The sequence below is a fragment of the Rhinatrema bivittatum genome, chromosome 14 (assembly GCF_901001135.1).
Source record: "Rhinatrema bivittatum chromosome 14, aRhiBiv1.1, whole genome shotgun sequence".
NCBI lineage: Eukaryota > Metazoa > Chordata > Amphibia > Gymnophiona > Rhinatrematidae > Rhinatrema > Rhinatrema bivittatum.
The window spans coordinates 21106523-21124562 of NC_042628.1; the positions used below are offsets into that span (position 1 = coordinate 21106523).

Here is an 18040-nt window from a genome sequence, read left to right on the forward strand (position 1 = left end):
ACAGATGGCACTCGGCATCCCACCCACGGCTGCCGTCACGCAGAGATTTTCAATTGATTAAGGGTAAGACGTTTTCATTTACTTAGGGCATCCACCCTTCTGGGTGTCGCCACTTTCCGGTTGAGTACACTGGCAGTCTCCAGCTATAGTCAATCAACCAATCCAAGTTAAAGTTATAACGTTTAACTTGCCTAACTTCATAACTTGATTAATCAAGTAATCAGTCACACATATATCCACAATGCTTTTCAAGGAGAATACTGAAGAGCTGCACTTCTTGCAGGGGTATATGTACTAGGGGCTGACAGATTGAAATCTGATCTGTCTCCAACTGCTAACAGGAGTATACTATACCCATTGGTCCTGAGTCCATCTGTTTATATTAAGGAAAACGAAATTATCAGGTAAGCAATTTCTCCAATTCAATTGAAATAATTGTGCATATTCTGCACCAATCATATTGGGCCCATTGGAAAGGGAAAAGTCCCTTAAGCCTCTGCACTGAATCACCATTTAAAAAGATGGGTAACAATTCCAATTTGTCAATATTAATCTTAAAGCCTGAAACCTTTCCATACTTTGTGATTTCATTCACTACTTCTGGGAGAGAATCTTCGGGTTTTGTGAGTGTGAATAAAATGTCATCTGTGTATAAAGAGATTTTGTGGTTCTTCCCCCCCCTCCCCCCTCAAGATGCCATGGACCGCTTTATTCAGGCGAATCCTTGCAGCCAATGGTTCCACACAAATTGCATAAAAGGGCACCAAGTCTCTCTCTTTCCCCCCCCCCCCCCCCCATTGACCTTAATACATGCTGTCGGGGATTTATACAATGCCCGAACCCAGTGGTGAAAATATGCATCTATCTCCATTTTAGCCATTATCTTACAAAGAAATGACAAATGTACCCGGTCAGAAGCCTTTTCCGCATCCACCCCAAAAAGGACCGAAGGGCGCTTGGGTCTCCTGGCAATATGTATGAGGTTGACAAACTTCTGGATGTTATCACCTGCCATGTGGCCCTGTTGGAGGAGGGAAGTAATGATCCTTCTGATCTAAGATAATTAAACATTGTGATCATCGGGCTCACCAAGAGGTCCCTGAATTTCTTATGGAAAAAGGGGGTGTAGCCATCTAAAGCGGAGCTTTCCCTTCCTTCAACTCCGCTATAGCCTCCAACACTTCAGCCGAGGAGATCGGGTCCCCCATATAGCCTGCCAGTTCCCTATCTAGCCTCAGGAGTGGGGTGTCCACTAGGAATGTGTCTATAGTTGGATCCTCAATATGAACAAAAGTGGCAGCTGATAAAAAGGAAGAGGAAAGTAGCCGCCTCATATTATTAAAAGAAATTAATGCCCTTTCAAAGCGGCATTAGACTCAGTCGGAACGTATTTAAAAGCAAGTAACAAAGGCTTGATTTAAATTGAACATATTAAATGAAAGTCAGATTGCCCATCATTTAGAGCAGACTAAGCAAATTTATTTCGAGGGAAGTGATAAGGCCGGCAAACTGCTGGTGCGCCAGCTAAAGGCACACATCTCAAAGTATAGTCCCAAAAATAAAAGCTTCTAGTGATACAACCACTGTGGACCCTACAGAAATTAGGAGATGCTTTACAGACTTTTATGCTTCCCTATATAGCTCAAATAATTCGATCCATGATTCAGATATCAAAAATTATCTAGCTACTGTGGAGCTTCCCCATGTTAACACCAGGTCAGCAACAAGCTCTAGACCACCCCATATTAGCTAGGAAGTCAGTATGGCAATTAAATCACTTAAAAATGGCAAATCGCCTGGTTTAGACGGACTACCTGGGAAATACTATAAAGTACTCCCAGAGATTTTGGCTACTCACTTAATGGAACTGTTTAATCACGTCCGAGAAGGCGGCTCCTTTTTCGCCCAATCCAATACAGCCGGGCAGGGACCCTACCTTGTGTGGGTCATATAGGCAGATAATCCCTCATCAATCAAGACCTAAAGCTTTTAGCTAGAATATTAGCGCTCCGGTTGAACAAATACTTATCCTCTCTAGTACACTTCGATCAGGTGGGTTTCGTGCCTCAGCACATGGTGGCAGATAAAGTGAGGAAGATTCTTGACTTTGCCCACCATACTATTTATTTATTTCTAATTTTTATATACCGAAGTTCTTGTAGGGACTACAAATCACTCCGGTTTACATAAAACGAAGAACTGCTCAACAGAGAGCGGAGCTTTACATGGAACCGTATAACATATGGAACAGTATAAATGGTTGACAATTTAACATAGTGCTAAATAAAGTAATAATAGTTTAACTGGTAATAAAGAAATATAATATTTTATATAAGAAGTATAACTATTTAACGTAGCAATAAATATAAATATAAGCAATGCCTGATATATGAAATAAAGTGCATTTTTCAGCTCAAAGATAATTGTCCATATAGCAGCTGCGCTACTCTATAGATACAGAGAACACATTCGACATGGTCCACTGGCCTTTTTTTGTTTCAAAACACTGATCAAAATGAATTTTGGCCCATTCTTTTTAGAATGGATCTACCAGTTATATAACCAACCCCAAGCTATGGTTAAGGTGAATGGGAGATATGGGGATAGGTTTGCGATTGGCAGAGGTACCCGACAGGGTTGCCTGCTCTCCCCAATATTATTTGCCTTATTTTTGGAGCCCTTTGCAACCAGGATTTGGAAGTCATCCTCCATCTTGGGGAACCGCAGCTTTAAATTGTCACTTTTTGCAGATGACATCCTGTTTACCCTAGCACGCCCTACCCACTCTTTGACAAGGGTACAATCAGAATTAAAAGCAGCGTGTCGGGGTTCAACGTGAATCTGGAAAATCTGAGTTACTGAGTATAAATCTGTCTAACAATCTCATAACTCATTAAAATATTTGGGAATTCACCTCAATGCAAATCTGGAGGATCTTTATAAACCTTAATTATGTTCCCCTCTCGAGAGCCACAGATAAAGATCTAGATAAGTGGTATAAAGGCCCATTTACGTGGATGGGGCGGGTCACGATCATCATAAAGAAAGTCCTACCCCGGTATCTATACCTATTTACTACACTTCCCATATTCTTGTCGTCAGCCCTTCTCTGTAAAACGCAAAAGAAAATTTTTGACTTTATCTTGCACCGCAGGCCCCCTAGGGTGGCCAGAAGCACCTTACATCAGGCTAAGATACGCGGAGGTTTGGGAGTACCAGATTTCCAAGCGTACCACGCAGCCGCACAAATGAAAGCAGTAATAGATATGGCAAGGGTACATGCTCCCAAACAATGGGTCACTTCCATGGCAGCCGCGCCAAACATGGAAACACACATTGCTTATCCTGGTCTTTAAGGACCACATTTCAGGTTTGGGACAAATGGAAAGGCAAAGTGGCTGGGAATCACACCTTTTACTATAAAACATTTGTATAATAACAAAGTTTGCTATTGGCTATCAGAGACATTTCAAGATTGGCAACTGGCAGGCATCACCACTACAGGCCACTTACTTCAGGGAGGCGAATTATGACAATGGGGAGGAGGGATAGCCTAGTGGTTAGAGCAGTGGACTATGAACCAGGAGACCAAGGTTCAAGTCCTGCTGTCGCTCCTTGTGACCTTGGGCCAGCCACTTTACCCTCCATTGCCTCAGGTACAAAACTTAGATTGTAAGCCCTCTGGGGATAGAGAAATACAGTACCTGAATGTAAACCGGTGTGATGTCTCGATTGAGATGAATGTCGGCATATAAAAAATAAAATGGTGAATGAATGGAAAAAGGGAGGTGGTGGGGATGGAGGGCAGGGAATGGGGATATTTCCCGGGGTGACGAGGAGAAGCATCACTGGGGGGGTGGCGGGGGCCCACTTGGCGGGGGCTGGGTCAGGGCCAGCGGCGATCCAGCTCCTGCCATTGCTGACAGAAGCTGGATTATCTGCTGCTGGCCCTGCACCAGCTCTGCCAAATGGGCCCCTAGGAGCCCCTCCAGTGCCTCCACCCTGCGGTCCAGCTGACCAATCAGTGCCCAGACAGCATCCAGGCGTTCCTCGATTGAGGAAGGCCTAGATGCTGTCTCTTGCTCCTGGACCGCGGATGGAGCATCACTGGAGGGCTCCTCGTCCTCGTCACGCTGGGGAATGGGCAGGGAATGGGGCGGGCCTTCTGGCTCCTCGACGGTCACGGTCTCCTCCTCCTCCTCTGCGGCGGCCATGGCCTCCTCTGCAGCCAAGTCTGAAATCAGTAATAGCAAAAGATGTTGGGGGAACAGAAAGACGGAAGGAAGGAAAGATGTTTGGATAATACACAACAGATATAAACAAACCTTATCTTCACAACAATTGTAATGATGGGAAGCCCAGTAAATGGACAAGCGTGCGCATGAACATGAATATTAGTTTAGGTGGTGTAATAATAGTCTGTAATTCCTGATATACTCACCAGCCGGCTGCCTACGTCTCTGGGGGAGGGCCAGGAGCCCCTCCTCCTCCGACCTGGCCCTCTTCATTGCCTCCACCTGGGGACAGAAATAAAAAAAATGCAAACATTACTGTATACACGACAGTATTTAATGCTGGGCCTGCACCTCCCACCCATCCTACAATTCAAGCTATCGAGGGAGGCCTCCCCCATACGCAGGGAGGGGAGGAATAAAAAGGAGAATACAATATACACTACATTCCCTGTATGTACCCGGATCAGTCCAGACTGTGGGTTGAGCCTCCTTTCCAGCAGGTGGAGACAGACTAAAACTGAAAGGGTATCCTATATGAGGACAGAGCCTATCCTGGAGCCCTCAAGTATTTGTCTGTCTCCAGCAGGTGCATCAGCTCACCCTTAGGTCTCCTGATTTAGGCTATTCAGCCTTTTCTTCTTCCTTATTGTGGCTCAAGCAAGTACTTAGGATCCTGATTGGCTTTCTCTCCGTTAAAAAAAAATAAAATAAAATAAAATAGGAGTTTTCTTTTGTGCAGGAGACTGTCCCGTCTCCTGCTGGACACAGGGGGGGCTTCGCCCCTTGTGCGGAGCATAACCTGAGTCTGTGAGTGCTTCCAGGTGTGGGGACAGAGGCTGGTGGTCCAGTTTTCATCTCTTCCCCCCCCCGGCTGCATGGGGAGCTTAGAGCTCCATTGCTGTGCTCAGTCTGAGTTGAAAAAAAAAAAAAAAGTAGGACAGCAATATAAGAATTATTGATGGGCAAAGTTTTGATTTTTACTTTGTGGGATTCGAACCGGCAGCCAGGAGTCAGCAGGTTTCTCTCCCCTGCTTCACTTCTGCCGGCGGGCTGCCAATCACAGCTTTTTTTTTTTTTTTTTAACTTCTCTCTCAACCTGGCTCCTCTTCAGTGCGGATGCCGCGGCCAGCAGCCTGCCTCACTTGTGGGCAGCCCTCGAGGGGCTCTGCTCAGCCAGCCAGCCTGCCGGGTGAGGAAGGCCCCTCCTCGGAAGGACAGGCTAATTTCACCCGGGGATTGCTTCCCCAGCGCTTGGCCAGGCTGTTCCCGGGTCGGCAAAGCCCGGGAATGACAGCCATCTTTGATTTTCTGTAGCTCCAGTTTCGGAGCTGCCTGGGGCTGGGGAGCCGGATTTTCGTGCGTCTCGCCCGATTTGATCCAAGGCCCCCCAGGATGTGATCAGACACCCCCCCCCCCCACTCCGGGAAATCCAGGGTCTATTTTTTATTCTGAATTTGTCCTCTTCCTGCACAGTTCTTTTTAGCTAGCTTACGGGAAGAGTAGCAAGGTTCCCCCCCCCCTGCAAAAAAGAAAAAAACAAACAAAACCCTTCCGCGCCACGTGCCGTGGAGCCTCTGGGGTGGTTTCGGGGGTGGCTCCCCTCCCTGACCCCCCCCCCCCCAGTGGCCCCAGTTCTTCCGGATCCTGACCCCACATCTGATTCAGCAACCACCCTCCCGCCTCTGGAGAGGGAGGACCACAGGGTCCTCCGCATGTTTCAAAGGGAGGAGTTGGAGCCCCTCATCCCCTTTGTCCTCCAGGAATTGGGGCTGGAAGGGCCCCCCATGGATTCCCTTACGGCCTTTCCTTGCCCAAAAATATGGACCCGGTCCTAGCAGGACTCGGGGCTCTGGCAAGCGCTTTCCATTTCATCCCATGCACAAGCTATTGCGCCTGTGGGAATGGGAGGCTCCCGAAGCGAGTCTCCGGGTGGGGTGTGCTATGGACAAGCTCTACCCCCTCCCGGAGGAATGTTTAGATATGTTAAAAAAAACAAAACACACAATTCACTGTGAACACCACTATCCCTGTGGAGGGACCAACGGTGTTGAAGGACGGACAGGTCTGCAAGCGAGACATATGAAACGCCTTTTTGAAGTCCTGGCTCTGGGGGTCTGTGTGACTATCTGCAGCAGTCTCATGCTATGGGCAGGTCTCAGGTGGGTTCAATAATTACTCGGCGCCCAGGATCTCCCGTCTGCAGAGGCGGAGCAGGCTAAACATCTGGAAGCAGTCATCGTGGAGGGGGCTGATGCGCTCTACGACCTCCTCCGCGTCCAGGCGAAGGTGATGGCCTTGGCGGTGTCCGCTAGACTCCTCCTCTGGTTGTGCAATTGGTCGGCTGACCCGTCTAGGCACATTTACCCTTCAACGGTAAGTTGCTTTTTGGAGAGGACCTTAAGCTTATTGATTCCTTGGGGAAAATAGGCTCATAAGCTTCTGGAGGACCGTCCGAAACAGTCACGCTGCCTTACTCCCTCCCGTCCTCGTTTCTGGGGATGGAGACTGTATACGCCCCGCAGACGAGGTGACTCCTCCAGGGGTTATTCTTCTTGGTCTCAGCCCTTCCGTGGGCTACGCTCCTTTCGCGAGGGCCACCCCTCCTAAACCTGCCACACACAAGTTCAGTAGACCCATTCCTCAGTCCCTTTTCCAGGCGGAAGCCTCTGTCAAAATCACGTCGGACCAGTGGGTCCTCCCCATTGTCAGAGATGGTTACACCTTAGAGCCCATTCGCAACCTACCGGATATCTTGTGTTCTCCCCATCCGGGCGTCTCAAGCGGGAGGCGGTAGAGCAAACCCTTGCCAGACTAGTAGTTGTCCCGGTTCCGGAAAAGGAGCTTGGCACAGGCCAGCATTCCTTTTACATCGTGGTTCCCAAGAAGTACGGGGCTTCCGGCTGATCTTAGACCTCAAAGGGGTCGACCGGGCCCTCACGATCCCACTTTTTTGCATGGAAACCTTGCTCGCAGTCAATCGCGACTGTTTGCTCCGGAGACTTCATCGCCTTGCTCGATTGACAGAGGCGTACTTCCATATTCCGATTCACTGCGATTACCAGAAGTATCTTTGCTTCCACATCCTCAAGTCAGAGGCCCTTTGCAAACAGGTAGTGGATCGGGTTTTAACTCTCCTCACGTCTCTCGGGTGGATAGTGAGTTTTTCCGAGAGCAACCTTCAGCCCTCCCAGGAGTTAGAGGGCAGGATCTACTTGCTTCGTGCGCGAGCCCTCAAGTTGATTGACCAGATTCAGATTCTTCTCACACTGCCTCTTCCAATGGCCTGGGACTACTTGCATGTCTTGGGGTCCATGGCTTACATCGACCTAGTCCCCTGGGTTTTTTGCTCTTAGGGGACCGTTACAGAAAGCTTTGCTTTCCTGTTGGCAGCTGGGGTCAGAACAGTTTTTACATAATCCTCCTCCCTTCAGCCTCTGTCGCCGCCTTGCACTGGTGGTTTTGCTTCCCCATGTTCTCCGGGGAATGCACCTTCAGGCTCCACAGTGGACGATAGTAACCACAGACACCTGTCTCTCGAGCTGGGGTGTGGTTTGCCTGTCCCGGTCCACACAGGGGATCTGGTCGCTGATTCAAACTCGCTGGCACATCAATCGGTTGGAGGCCCAGGCGGTGCATCTGGCTCTGCAGGAGTTTCTGCCCCTCATTTGCAGCAAAGCAGTGAGAGTGCTGTCCAACTCCACCACCATGTCTTCCATCAATCGTTGGGGGGGGGGGGGGTCACCCGCGGTCTCCTGGTGGCCGTAACAGCCAGCTGTCTTTTCGCCCGGGCAGAACGATAACTGCATTGCCTGGCGGCCTCCCACATCGCAGGCAAGGAGAATGCTCAGGCCAGTTTTCTAAGTCGCCAATTGCTTGATCAGGGAGAGTGGGAACTCTCGGATGCCACCATGGATCTGCTTGTCGGCAGGTGGGCCCCTCCTGGACTTAATGGCAACCTTGCGCGATACCAGGGCCAATCTGTTCTTCATCCTCTGGATGAAGAACCGATTGAAAACATCCTGAGAAAGGTAGTAAATTAATCCAATAAGGGATCACATTTTTTTGTTGAGTTTTCTAAGTATTCAAGTGGACTACACACAGCAACCAAACTGTTTTACCATTAACGGAGCAAAACTCATGGGGACAGAATATCAGAGCCCTAAAAGCTACCCAGTTTGGACATTCCAAGATGTTATTTCTGGGTGCCGTTTTAATAAAATTTGGAGGAGGTAAAGTACAAACTTGCAGGCATTAGAGTATGGTTGGTTCGAGTATACTGATATTAGTTAATTAAAATATAAAACTCTCCCCTTCCATGTACACAATACCTCATAATACTAAAGAAAAGCTTTGACAGTGCAAATGTTTACTACATGACATATATAAATGGAAAATAGATGGAAAGAAAGATGAATGTTGTCATATTCTTTCCTGCAATGGTGGTCTTCCGGTGCGAGAACTGGATCATATAGATAACTATGTAATTTCCAGAGTAAAAAAACCAGAGGTGAAGGTGCAGGGCTTCAGCATGCAGAATTACAAATGACCTTGAGTCTCTGATATAGAAGGGCAGTCATGCTGGAAAGAGATAAGCTAAGTGAGTGAGAGCGCGTGGACGTATGCAGGCACATTACTGGCAGCCGCACACAGGTGAAACTTATTTATTTTATATACCATCGTTCCAAGGAAAGACCACAACAGTTTACAAAAGTTAACATTCAGCTTTGGGTCATTACATAACTGAAATGTGCTGAACCCCTTGGTACTGGGAAGAGGATGGTGCCCACTGGCGGTCATCAACGCATGCATCTAGTGCTGCAGCTGAAATCGACAATCAATCTTGCGGTATATGGAGCACGGAAGAACGCTCTCTGCAAAAAGAGGGCTGGGGGGGTCAATTTCAAACAGAGGAAGGTCTTTTACCTGCAGACTTATTTTTATGGAAAAAAAATCTTCCAATGGGACTAGGTCGCTGCCAATAGTCAGGATTAGAAATAAGGGTCAAAGCAGCCAAGAAATCTGTGGTTTCTTTATTGGACTTTACCGGCTTGTGGGAGCCACACTCCCATCCTCGGGAGTCGAAACCCCGGCAGGAAATACATTGAGTTGCTCCAATGAAAGGGGACCACTTTCTGTTGGTTTGCTGACCTTTAAATCCCATGCCACTTCCTCCAACTCAAATGATTCCTCTAACAACGTTCATCTGCTTTTCTTCCTGTGTGGAAGCAGCTCCACTTCACAAGTCATTCTTTCTGCCAAATTCTGGTTTTAAGGAAATTGAGGGATTTCTGCTTTTCTGGCTCGTCCAGTGCAAGCACAAGGGTGGATTAACGCTGCCTATTTCCAGGTATCAGGGGCAGGAAATGGAAACAAGACCAAAATGAAAAAGTTCCTGGCGTCTGCATTCATATCAGCTCCTCACCCTAAGGGGCCAATGCAATACAGTGTGTGATAATTGCACACGTTGTTCGAAAGGTAGCGTGTATTGTGCTTTTATTGCATTGGACATTCAATATTGCATCGCTGGTGCGCTCAGTCTGCTTATATCTGTCAAAAAGGTTTGTCAAATGTAGTACAATTGTTGAAGTACAAAACTCGATATTTAAAACGAATAATGCATATTGGATTTGCTCCCGCATTGTGCCTGTGATGTCAGCAAGCACATCATAATCCTATTAAGAGCAGGGTATATCAATAGCTGCAACCAAGTAAACTTCCCCTTTGTGTCGTTCGCTTGGTCCTGTACTGGCTACAAACTGGTCCCTTGAATTCACATGACTTGAGCATCATCTCTTCATTTCCTTCATTTTCCATAGGTAACAACTGGTTGCTTTCTACTCATATAAACATTTTATATTATATATTTTTTATTAACTAAATTGTTAATGTACGTCCTTAAATACAGCACGTTAAAGATAAATGTCTGAAAATAGGGCATCGCAAAGTGAACGAGTCTGCTGGTACTGGAAAAGTGTGTACAGGGGCAAACTTTTTTGTAAGATAGTGTTCCTGAAGATTTCTCGGCATCCTATTCCTGTATGCCCGGCTCACATCAACATATGGCCATAAAATTGCATTGTAGATTGACGTCTCATGCTTGAATGTTTATAATACCTGGCGGCAGCCACCCCCAGCACAGACATTCTTATCCACTTTTCGAACATCTGTTAGCTTCTTAAACTATGCTCTATCCCTGTACGCCGGTGACTCGGCATTAAAATCCTTGATTTTTTTTATTTGTTAATATTTTAGTTATTTTGGGGTAGCAATCTGGGAGGCCTTTCTCCAAGTCTCTGTCCATGCTCTGGAGGGCTGCGTTTCCTTGTCCTTCCTGGAGTTTTTCCATAGAAACTCTTGCTTTTGGCCCCTAGAAATTCATTTTGTGGCACCAGTTAAGAACATCCGTTAGCTTAAGGACGCTCGATCCGTGTACGCTGGTGATTTTGTCATTCAAGCCCGCTTTTTATTTTTTGATACCAATCTGGGAAGCCTCTCTCTATCCATGCGCTCTGGGGTGGCTGTGTCTCTTATTTTTCTGCCTGTGCATGCTCTCTCCAAGGCCACTCACTCTGTACCTGCCTGATGTGTTTTCTCATGTAGCATAGCTGTTCTTTAAATTGCCACTAACTGGTGTACTATACTTTTCTTTCCTGTCTGTTTTGGCAGCGAGTAACTGACATAGAGAACAGTTGAAATGCCGGTAGTCATGTGGACGGTCATCAGAATGTCAATGGAAGAAAACGAAGCTTGCATCTGGATGATGAGCAGGCAGGTCCTAGTGGTGTCCAACCACCTCCACAGAAGTGTGTGTATTGTGCTTCTGCCAGAGTGTGTGTGACAACTACGGGACCCTCTTCAAATCCAAGTGCTCACAGACCACCAGAAAGCAAATTTGGGAATGGCTTGCTGGAGAGGTTAGTCTCCAGGGGATCAAGACCAGGGATGTAAAGCAGGTCCAGCACCCGTACTGTGGTGAAAGAGAAAGTGGCCACAATTGTGGCTTCAAGTAAACGGACAGGTGGTGAGCTTACTTGCAGTCTGCAATTGACCCCCCCTGGAGGAGCTGGTCCTCTCCACACTGCACTCAGGGGCGCTTGACAGAGTGACTGCACCTGACGGCTGTGACTCAAGTCAACCAGGAGGTACTTTTCAAAATGACTACTTTGTTTGCTTGGGCAAGCAACCTAACTAATTTGTCATTTAAAGTTTTACTAATCAGAACTTATTATACAATTAATCACCCATAGTCCAGGTACAGATAAGACAAAACATACCAGAGGATATACATCATGTCATCAGTATCCATACACTAATCCTATCATTTACGTGATCATGCACCGGCAAGTCTATAAACAGTCAGGTGATTCACTCAACATGAACTGAACTCAAATTTTCCATCCCTTTCCCTCCCCCCGTCCCATGTAAGCAACAAATGGAGAGATTGATGCATTAGTTCGAATGTAACTAATATCAGGATCCTGACCCCAATTCAAAATCTCTATAAGTCATGGCTGCGCAAGACTTATTCACACCATTGTCAGAAGAGAACCGGAAGCCTGGATAGATTTCCAAGTCAAGTAAGCTTGCCATGTCTTATCAAATGTGTGCATTTATGGCGGAAAGCTGTTATTTTAGACAATAAGTATATTTTTTCCACTTTCTGTTGTATTACTGCTTTCGTTGGCACTCCAGGCTCTTTCCATGATTTTGCGACCTCCAAATGAGTAGCCGTCAAAATATGGTGAACCAGCCTGTTATGATCCTCTGAAATTCCTGGTATTTTTAACCCAAGTAGTGCCTGCGCCGGGTTAATAGTAGCTATTCCAGCCACCATGTCCCCCAGCCATTGAAAGATCGCTTGCCACATTACCTGCATGACAGGACAAGCCCACCACATATGGAAAAAAGTGCCTACCAAGCCACATTTCCTCCAACAGTTCTCGGATATACGGGGAATGAATTTGTGTAATTTGAGGGTACATATACCAGCGATAGAAAATTTGTATAAATTGTATCATGGACGTGGCAATGTATCCTTTCCCTAATCTCTGAAAAATAGCCTTCCATTCTTGACTTGACCAGTCTACCTGGAGATCCTGTTCCCACGCCAGCTGAAAGGCCAGTTTAGCCCCTGCAGGTGGCGCTAACAATTGATATATTTCCAACAGCATCTGCTTGGACATGTCAGCCTTCCTGCATAGTTGTTCAAACTCAGACCTGCCAAGATTCAGATGAGTGTCAATCTCAACAGTACGTGCAAAACGGGCTATTTGCATATAGGGAAAGAAGGCCGATTCTGTAAGTTATACTGGAGTTGCAAGTCTGCAAAGGAACGCAAGCCTTGTGGTCCCCAAATGTGTGCCCATGTCGTAATTCCCTGAAGCTGCCATATACAAAAAGCAGGATTCTCCTGTCCAGGCCTAAATGCCTTATGAACATAAAGGCTGGAACTGGTATGGTATTCCCTGTCTCAGAAGTCGAGCCCCATATCGGTGCCACAGTGCTAATGTATCGAGAATGGAGGAAGGTAGCGTGGTCCTCAATTCTATAAGCCAAGTTCCCTTTGGTTGCCAAAGAAGGCTATGGAGCAGGACATGTCCAAGAATTTCCTGATTAATTTGCACCCATTGTTTAGGTTGACGTATTTTATGCCAGTCTACCAATTTATTTTAAACTGGGCGACCCAATAATATCGAGAAAGATCGGGAACATTTAGCCCTCCCAGAGCCTTAGAATGTAAAAGTACCCACCGAGCCACCCTTGGTCTCCACCCAGCCCAAATAAAGGCCATGTATTTCCGCTGCCACAATTGAAGCTGGGAGTCACTTTAGTGGGCAAAGTCTGAAATAAGTACAGCAATTTTAGCAGGAGGGTCATTTTAAAGACCGCCATCCGTCCCATCCAAGAAATGTGATATCTGCTCCACTCCATTTCTTTAGCTAGTTTATTCCATAAGGGAATATAATTGAGGGCAAAGAGATCATGAGAGGCACTGAGTTGCACCCCCAGCTATTTGATGTGGGTGCGTGCCCCATCGGCATTGAAACTGCCCTTGTAATTGAGAGGCTACGTGGGGAGAAAGATTGATATTTAAAATCTGACTTTTCTACCTTTTTGCATATGGTGGACGTGCCCAATAGTGAGGAAATATTGGGACAGTGACACAATGGCTCTCAGATATCATGGGTGGTACGGTAACTCAGGACCCAGTGGTCTTTCTGCTCCAAGCTCCCAGGGATACACACTATAGTACAGAAGATTATTTTTTACAAGCGTTATTAGCGGCACGTATGGAATTAGCGTGCTGTTGGAAAACAGAACGGATTCCCACCCTAGGAAGAGTGATAAAACGCTTGAAAAGTGTACATTATCTGAATAAACTCACTGCTCTTAGGCGGAAACAACTCGCCAAATTTGAATTGCGATGGCGATGTTGGATATCATGGAAGGGAGAGACACCTATTTCATAAGGTTCATAAGTATGTATAGATCCTGGAGACACTAACATAGCTAGGGGTACAATGTGCTTTCCAACACGGGATAGTTGCTCAGACTTGCAAAGGGAAATAGGGCAGGGGTGGGTGGGAAGTAATAAAAACTCAGACTCCTGTTAAAGGTTACAATTTTGATGGTTTATTAAGTAAGTTGCTGGTTATGGATTATCCCAGTTTCTGGCCTCATGTTGCAAAATTGGGACCTTTTCTATGAGCTTCAGAGCATGATGTATAATATGTTTTGTTTGTGGTCCACTGGAGTGTTGGGATGTCGTGATCGGCATCATCCAGGAGGAGGGAAGTCTACAAGTACAGAAAGTTAAAGGAACAGATAATTTAAGAAAGATGTTAAGTCGTGATATATCAATCTTTCTTCTTCAATGTTCATCTCTCCCTTTCTACATGTATCATTATGATTTTATTGTTAAGATGCTGATTTTGTTTCAGCCACAGATGTAACCAAATTGGTTATTTTTGTCTTGTATTTCTGCTTAAAATTAGAAATAAAAAAAAATATCTGACTTTTCCCAATTAAGTCTGAACCCTGAGACCCTGGCAAACGCCTCCATTTTGATAGTCAGGTTGGTTAGTGAAGTTTCAGGTTCAGTAAGCATGAGCAGGATATCAGCATATAGGGAGAGTTTAGATGAAATCTGTCGCACGGTCAACCCCCTTAGAGCCGCATGTCGCCAAACAGTAAATCGCAAAAGGCTCTAGAACAGCGGTTCTCAACCTGTGGGTCGCGACCCCGGCGGGGGTCGAACGACCAAAACGCAGGGGTCGCCTAAACAGGGCCGGCAGAAGCACTAGGCGGTCGCCTAGGGCGCCAGCTTCCCGGGGGCGGCACTGCCCCGGTAAAATTGAGAGCCGTGCTTTCAAGCATGTGAGTCCTTTGCTGTCAGCCCGGGCGGAACGCAGCAGGACAGCTGGAGTCAGCGGCACCGGGCGTGCTCTCTTCTTCCCGCCCCCCCCCCCCCCCCCCGGTCCGGAAGAGGAAGTGGAGAGCATCGGGTGCCTGCGCGGAAGAAGAGACCACACTAGCGTGGTCTCTTCTTCCCGCGCAGGCACCCGATGCTCTCCACTTCCTCTTCCGGACCCGGGGGGGGGGGGGGGGGGGGGAGGAGAAGAGAGCACGCCGGGCACGACTGGAGTCAGCCGGGTGCCTGTGCGGGAGTCATCGGGTGCCTGCGCGGGAGTCTTCCCGCGCAGGCACCCGATGCTCTCCACTTCCTCTTCCGGGCCGCGGGAAGAAGAGAGCACGCCGGTTCAGCGGCACAGGCGTGCTCTCTTCTTCCCGCGGCCCGGAAGAGGAAGTGGAGAGCATCGGGTGCCTGCGCGGGAAGAAGAGGCCACGCTAGTGTCCGGGAAGAAGACTGCAGCGCGGCTCGGAGGAAAATGGAGTTTCAACCGCGGCCGATGGGACTCCGCCTCCGCGAGGGCTGAAAATGAAGAGGTTAGCATTGGGAGGAGGCTGCTGCTGCTGCTAGTTCCCAGGGTGGGGGAGAGAGATAGTGAATGAACGAGCAAGCATGTGTGTTTGAGATCCTGTGTGTGTGTGTGTGTGTGAGTGAGAGATTGCATGTATGTGAATGATTGAGAGCCTGTGTATGTGAAAGAGTATGTCTGTGATTGAGAGCCTGCCTGTGTGAGAGAGAGAGAGCATGAATGTAAGTTTACCATTGGGAACCTGTATGTGTAAGTTTGTGTGAAAGAGTATGTGTGTATGATTGAGATCCTTTGTGAGAGAAATCATGTGTATGTATGATTAAGAGCCTGTGTGTATAAGTAAGAGAGAGATCATGTGTGTCTGTGTCTGACAGCTGGTTTAGGTGATGGAGCGCCTGTGTGTAAATGAGAGAAAGAGAGGACATGTTTGTAGGCATGTGAATGAGAGTCTGTGTGTGAGAGAAAAAGACAGCATGTATTTATGTGATTGAAAGCCTGTGTGTGTGTGTAAGCATGAAAAGATAGACAGCATGTGTGTAAATGTGTAATTAAGAGCCTATATGAGAGAGAAAAAATGTGTATATGTGAGTACTGAGAGCATGTGTGTATAGGTGTGTCATTGAGAGCCAGTGTGAGAGAGAGCGCTGGTATGTGACTGAGAGAGGAGAAAGTTCCAAGCAAACCACCCCACCTCCTGCTAATTCAGAACAATCTCAGGACACCTGGATATCAAATGTTCCCAGGTATGCAGAGCAAAAAAATGTTTGTATCCTTATTATTTTTCATTACTGGGTCTTTGTGTCTGCTATTTTTAAATATTTTGTTGGTATCTGGAAATGTTTTATGAGTTTTTAATTATTGGATATTCCACTCATCAGCTGTTTCGAAATATGTTCTTTTTGTTAGTACAGTTTTACTGCTGATTTTATATTTCTTGATTTGTTTTATAAGGATGGGTGATGTTTCTTTTTTCCTTTGTTACACTGCTTACAGAGACTCTGGCTTGTTGCAGTTTCCAATTCAGTTTTTTCTGCATGCTTCTTGTTATGCGTTTTGGTCTCTTTATTCTATGTTAGGTGAGGGACAGCACGTGATTCAGGTGAGGTTTTCTGCTGGCGTGTAGTTTCTGTGTAGGACTCTATAGCAGCCTGACTTGGTCCGTTTTCCTAATAGGAGATGTATTGGTGTCTTAAGGCCTGGTGTAATATTTTCAGAGACTTATTGTACTTTAAAAGTGTGATCTTACATAAAATGCACACATTTACTTGTATTTAGTTTTAAACATATTGTATGGCTCTCATGGAATTACATTTTAAAATGTGGCGTTTATGGCTCTCTCAGCCAAAAAGGTTCCTGACCCCTGGTATAGAGCTTAGCCACTACTGCTGCTTCTGGTGTGTACTACAGCCTGCATGGAAGAAGAGTAAGAGAGCTGCTGGAGGGGGTAAGTAAAGATGGCTTTTTAAGTTCATTTTTCTTGATTGACTGCCATTTTAATTATTTAATATTATGTGATGTGTCTGCTTTTTTTGTTTGAGCAACAAGTATAGTTTTGGTTTGTTTTATATATTTTTATTTATTTATAAAAGAGTTTCTATACCGTCGATAAGACAAATCATCTCAATGGTTTACATGGCATAAAAATGTCAAATAAGTGTTCTGTTATAAATACAGACTTCGTTATTTTCATTAATGCACAATGTAAGTTAATTGTGTGTGTGTGGGGGGGGGGGGCGGCATAGCTGACGTTTCGCCTAGGGCGCCTAATACCCTTGCACCGGCCCTGCGCCTAAAGCAGGTTCCCAACCACCGGTCCGTGGACCAGTACCGGGCCGTTGGGGTTTTTTGCCGGTCCGTGGCGCCACGGCTGCTGTGGGGAGGCGGGGCGAAGCTGGCGACCTGCCTCCTCCAACCCCAAAAGAGAAGAGACATGGCCCAAAAAGGTAGCACGTCGCAGTGACGTATGTTGCTGGAGCCGCGCAGGCAGGAAGGAGGTGTATCAGCCACTGCAGGTGCTCCTCCTACTTCCTTCCTGCCTGCCCCGGAAGACAAATGTTGCCGGAGCCGCATGGGGAGGAAGGAGGAGGCGCGTCAGCCGCGTGGGTAGAAGAGGCGCTTCAGCCACGTGCAGAAGAGGAGCAGCGGGGCCGGGAAGACTAGGGCCACTGCAGCGCCCATCCTGTGGCAACCCGTAAAGAAGAGGCCCAGAGGTGAGAGAGAGGTGTGTGCGAGTATGAGATGAGTTGAGAGACTGTGTGTTTGCAGAGACAGCATGTGAGAGCCTCTGTGTGTGTGTGAAAGAGACAGCATGTAAGAGTGAGAGCCTGTGCTTGAGCAAGGCAGCATGTGGGGGTGTGAGAGCCTGTGTGTGAGACTCAGACAGCCTGTGCCAGTGAGAGCCTGTGTATGTGTGTGTGAGAGAGAAATGCATGTGAGAATGAGAACCTGACTGTGTGAGGGAAGAAGACAGGTGGAGAGAAAAGAAATAGAAAAAAAGGCAATATAAAAGGAAATGGCAAAAAATTAGAAAGGGAAGCAGATGTAAAAAAAAATAAATTACTTTTTACTGATTGGCACATGTAATCTTTGGGAATGTGCAAGAGTAGCACTTTCTCTATGGCGGATCTCACAATGTACGAGATCAACATGGAGGAAGTGGAAACCCACGGGGCCTGCACAGAGGAGGCAGCAGAATGGGCTTCAGTGCCAATAGCAGCAATCAGTGCCTCCCCAATAGCCACGTGGCAGCAGTGGCAGTAATTAGATTAATTGTTTGACTCAGCTGAAGGTGACAAAGTATGAAGTGGGATGTGAAATCAGCTTGATCTGGTGGAGAATTAGGATTGCTGTTACACATGAACTGTA

At 46.8% G+C, this 18040-nt stretch overlaps 1 protein-coding gene across 1 annotated transcript in view; it reads right to left on the reverse strand.

Moving 5' to 3' along the window:
- Positions 1–3710: 3710 nt before the first annotated feature.
- LOC115075743 (mitochondrial fission regulator 1-like) overlaps positions 3711–18040 on the reverse strand; it is a 71054-nt gene continuing 56724 nt past the window's right edge. The window contains exons 4-5 of the mRNA XM_029576441.1: positions 4442–4517; positions 3711–4234 (exon numbers count right to left, since the gene is read on the reverse strand). The gene's annotated coding sequence lies outside the window, so the exon portion shown is untranslated. The remainder of the gene's footprint in view (positions 4235–4441; positions 4518–18040) is intronic.